Source organism: Staurois parvus, unplaced genomic scaffold (assembly GCF_062004578.1).
Source record: "Staurois parvus isolate SC_StPar_1 unplaced genomic scaffold, SC_StPar_1.0 ptg000468l, whole genome shotgun sequence".
NCBI lineage: Eukaryota > Metazoa > Chordata > Amphibia > Anura > Ranidae > Staurois > Staurois parvus.
This window is the reverse complement of record NW_028318264.1, coordinates 7,690,502-7,695,647: the sequence shown is the minus strand read 5'-3', so window position 1 is coordinate 7,695,647 and position 5,146 is coordinate 7,690,502. Positions and strand designations below refer to the sequence as shown.

Genomic DNA, 5,146 nt, shown 5'->3' with positions numbered 1-5,146 from the left:
TAAAACATACGTTTGTGGTTTTCTCATGTATAGAAGTAGTAGTATTTTACACCATCATTACCTACATATATACAAGAAATGGAAAATAAACTATTTTTAATTTATTAAAATGTTTTAATTGTTTTGCTTTAATTTCAAGTAACACAAATATAAAAAAAATATTGAATACAAATAGTCAAAACATTCACAGCCTAACACTTCGGATGGTAAGGCCTCTGTTGTAGTGTCATAGAATAAGAAAAAAAAGCTTCATGATGGCAGATACATCACAAAGACCTGACATGAAATACGAGTGTCCGACCACCGCCCTCTTCACTAACGTGATAAAAGACTGGTCAACCTCACACCGTGATGTCACTTATGGAACAATGCTACTCTCAGCCCCACACTGCACAAAGATTTTCCAGCTTGCGGACCACAATTGAGGTGCCAACAGACTGAGAGTAATTGTTATTGGGTTTAGTTAATTAAGCAATTAACTCTTTAAACAGCCACCACTGACTTTTAATGAAGAGCCGGAAACTTTCACAAGATTAGTAATAGCAGTTATGATTTTAAAAGAAACATCTTTACACACACTGTCACTACAGATAGGAACAGTGCTCAGCATAAATGAGTATACCCCAACTGATTTTTCAGAAAACCTTTACTTTCCTTTTAAAATCAACATTTTCTATGAGACACTATACTACAAAATACTCCCACTAATGCAGGCCATTGATTGCAAACAACATTTGTTATTTGCACAGACAAAAAAAAGAATTTTTCCTAACAAATTAATTCAAGACCATGTTGCAAAAATAAATACACCCCAATGAAGGTCTTAGGAGCAAAGCTAAATTTTAGACAACAAAATCATAATTAACAAGAATTCAACTACAGGTAATTATGATATTCATTAAACAGGTGTCCAGCAGACATTTGATTATAAAAGGGTGTTACTTAACAAAGAAAACCCCTTCCCATTTCATGCTGTCAGCAATGGCACCACATGGAAGAGAAATGTCACAAGGCCTGAGAAAGAAAATAATTTCTTTATACAAGAAAGGTGAAGGCTACAATAAAATCAGCAAAGCTTTACTTATCAGTCAAAATACTGTAGCAAAAGTGATACAACAATTTAACAAAGATGGAACTGCAACCATCTCACAGAGATGTCCAGGCCATTCATAGAAGTTAACACCTCGACAGGAGCATCTTCTCATGAGAAGGGCTGACGAAAATCATCTTGCAAGTTCACTACAGTTATATAAAGAAGTAGAAAGACAAACTGGGGTGATTGTTTCCTGTGACACAATACGGCGTATACTGCAGAGGAATGGCATGCATGGGTGTCGTCCATGAAGCAAGCCTGTCCTAAAGCCTATGCACAAAAAGCCCTCCTAGAATTTGTCAGGGCCCATGCTAAAAAAGAAGACTACTGGGATTCTGTACTCTGGAGTGATGAGACCAAGATAAAGGTTTTTGAACTGATGGCTTCAAGACTGTATGGCATTGCAAAGGTGAAGAGTACAAAGAAAAATGCATGGTGCCTACAGTGAAACGTGTTGATGGCAGTGTCATTCTGTGGGGCTGCATGAATTCTGCTGTTGTAGGGGGAGCTGCATTTCATTGATGGTATCATGAATTCACAGATGTACTGCTCTATATTGAAAGAGAAGTTACCATCACTCTGTGTCCTTGGTCATAGTGCACTTTTCCAATATGACAATGTGTGACAATGATCCAAAACACACGTCTAAGGTGACTGTTGTATTTCTGAAGAACAGGGTGAAAGTGATTCAGTGGCCAAGTATGTCTCCTGATCTGAACCCAATCGAACATCTATGGGAAGAGACAAGTTGACATGAAGAGACAAGTTGACCATCACTCTCCATCCAACATCCAGGCTCTTAAAGAGGTCGTTCTTGAAGAATGGAAAAAGATCAATGTTGCAATATGTCACCAACTTGTTCAATCCATGCCTAGAAGACTTGGTGCTGTCCTTACAAATCATGGAGGTCATACTAAATATTAGGAGTAGTAGTTTTTGTTGTGGGGTGTACTCATTTTTGCATCAACTAATTTGAGTAAAACTGAATATTTTGTCATCTAAGTTATATTATTTACCTTACTTTCATGTAATGAGCCAAACAAATGTTCTATAAAACTCAGTTTTGTCAAAATTTTGGAAATTGTTCTTGTGTTCATTGAGATATTGATTAAACTCTTACTTTTCAAAAGTGGTGTACTCATTTATGATGAGTACTGTACTGTATATTCAGACATTTATCATATGCAGTAGAGCTCTTTAAGAGACAGGGATTATTTTAGTTTGTGTTAATGTGTTAGAGACAGTTTCAACACTTTTCAAAATAGGGTTTAATAATAAAAAGTTTAAAATTTTGCAAATTTAATATTTACAAAAAAAAGATATTACAAAGTAACAAAAAGACAACAATGCAACAGAGAAATAAAAAGAAGTTGAGCATGAGAATACTTAACAATGCCCTGGTTTCAGCAGAGTCCAATGAATAAGCAAAGATGGTACAATGACTCTCTCAAGTCCAGTTAGGTGTTCCTTGGTTAGATGTTAAACATGAGCTGCCAAATTGTGGTTGCAGTCTGCTTTTCTTCACATCAAGGGGGGTGTTGACAGAAACCATCTGATCAATCATCTGATCTAAGGGGAGGTTGCTGGGATGCAACTACGTTTATGACCAAGTTCCAGATCCAGTTTTCTATAGATAATAATATCTCTGGATATTTACCCTTTACAGACTGCTAACATGCATATTATTGTCCAGAGTGAAATTTGCTTCAGAATGAATATAAATATTGTTTCAGATGTCTACTTTACCTAAGAGGGATATGTGGTGCTAATGGTTCCCGTATCCCATAATATAGGAATGTTTGGACTTAAAACTATACAAATTAATTGATGGAGGTAACTATGCCCTTTTTCTGGTTATTTTGAGTAATGAAATATACTGACGTTTTAGAGTCTTGACTGCTAACCAGTCTATCATTAATGTGTATTCCTATGGAATTTATGAAAGGGGAGAGAAATGCAGATACCTGTTAAAACTCCAGGGTTTGACTGAAGTGTGGATTCGGCTAATAGGCATGGGTACCACTTGCCTGGAGTTTGCATGTTCTCCCTGTGTCTGCGTGGGTTTCCTCCGGGTACTCCTGTTTCCTCCCACACTCCAAACACATGCTAGTAAGTTAATTGGATCATGTCTAAATTGGTCCTAGTATGTGTATGAATGTAAGTTAGGGACTTTAGATTGTACGCCCCTTGAGGGTTAGGGACTGATGTGAATGTACAATATATATGTAACGTGCTGCATAAATTGACGGCGCTATATAAGTACCTGTAATAAATAATAATAAATAAATAATTAGAGGGTCTTCATGTGTCCTGATCTAATATGAAGGTTTTGGCATCGGCTAAAAGTTTGTGTATTGTATAAATTGATGTAAGGAAGGGTGACTCTGGCTATGCTTTATTATGACATAATAGCATGGGAGACATGTGACGTGAACAAAATGGCTGCTACATACACAGCTATTCATGTGCCCTATATACATTACAAGACCCAGCAACACTGACTTGTTTACTATTGTAGCCCTCTTTTTTTGCGGGAGGGGGGTTACAACAAATGGCCTACCTCAAACAAGATATTGCAGTAAGCCTGTAGGTAAATAAGAGAACCAGAACCCTTGGTAACTGGAAGAGTGGGTTTGATAATAATGTTGGCGGGGGGGGTGCATGCATGGAGTCCTGCTGAGCAGACATGGCTGCTTAGTGCTCCACTCCAGATGGATCGAATAGCCCAGATCATGAGCCCGCCCGAGCACACCACTACTTTGAGCTGCATCCTACAACCCGGGTGCACCCCCAGACACGAGCGGGATGGTTCTGGGAGGCCCAAAAGCGAATCTAAAGAAGAAGTCCATTAAGGACGCTCTGGCGTGTGCCCCAGCCAAGATGGCACCTGCACCCTCTTCTTCAGCAGCCTCCTCAGAATGTCCAGGTAAAATTATAGCGTCTCCCCCGGGTTCCCAGGAGGAGGAGCAACAGGCCTCACAAGCTGCAGTGTCCCCAGTCCTGCTGAAACATATCGAGCGTATGCTCCATAGAGCACTAAATCAGACCTCAGATCACATCACAGACATCCTCACCTGGGAAATCAGGGAACTGGGACACTGTATGGCTCAGCTTGAAACTAGGGTAGATGAGATAGAATCCCACACCCAAGATTACCTGGCATAATTCAAAAATTTAAAGGAGGAAAACCTCACACTTCAATTTTGGCTTGAAGACTATGAAAATAGGGCCAGATGCTTTAATTTGCATATCAGAGACATTCCAGTGTCAATCCTTCAAGCAACTATGCTGGCTCTTTTTTTAGGAGCTGTTACCCACCATACCTGTTGAGTGTTTGGAAATGGATAGAGTCCACAGAGCGCTAACACCTCAAAAATTGGAGGGCCTTCTTAGAGATATTATAGTTAAATTTCATTACTATCGCACCAAAGAACAACTGCTGGTGGCAGCCAGGGGAAAATCTTTGTTTTCAAGGTCATCACTTCCAACTCTTTGAGGATCTGTCTCCACTTACAGGCTGTGGAGGACTCAATGGACTAACAGCTTCCCTCCCATATCGATGGTACCTCTTCTCCCCCCTTCTATTCTGCCTGCGAGGCACTGATCTTAGATGTTGATGACATCTTGAACAAATCCCACCTGCACGACTGACACGCAAGTATATCCTGGAGCATTATCGTGGAACTTTTCATCTCTAGGCCTACCGTTCCCGATCGAGCCTACCATGGGTCAAGTCTCCAGACTTTCACATACCCTGTCTGCTTTCATTGTCTCCCTTCCCCTTTCTTTCGCTCATTTCACATTGCCTTTCCCTTCCCTGTCACCCATACTGATCTGTCTGCGTTTTATCAGTTCTTCCATCAGGCTACAGGGACTTAAATGTTGGACGTTTCTAATGGTCTCACGTTTTTTCAAGGCTATACCTTTGCTGTTACATATTTACTCATGCTTGTCTCCCGCCCTTAGTTTAGTCTCAGTGTTGACAACAGGTGTCTATTCACCATGCACTGTCCATCCAGGTTCATCTATGGATACACATTTTATCTGCCTTCC

General features: G+C 39.9%; 1 pseudogene; it reads right to left on the bottom strand.

The window, feature by feature from the left end:
* Nucleotides 1-1,223: 1,223 nt before the first annotated feature.
* On the bottom strand, nt 1,224-1,877 carry LOC149452731 (uncharacterized; annotated as a pseudogene).
* Between the last annotated feature and the right edge of the window lie 3,269 nt (nt 1,878-5,146).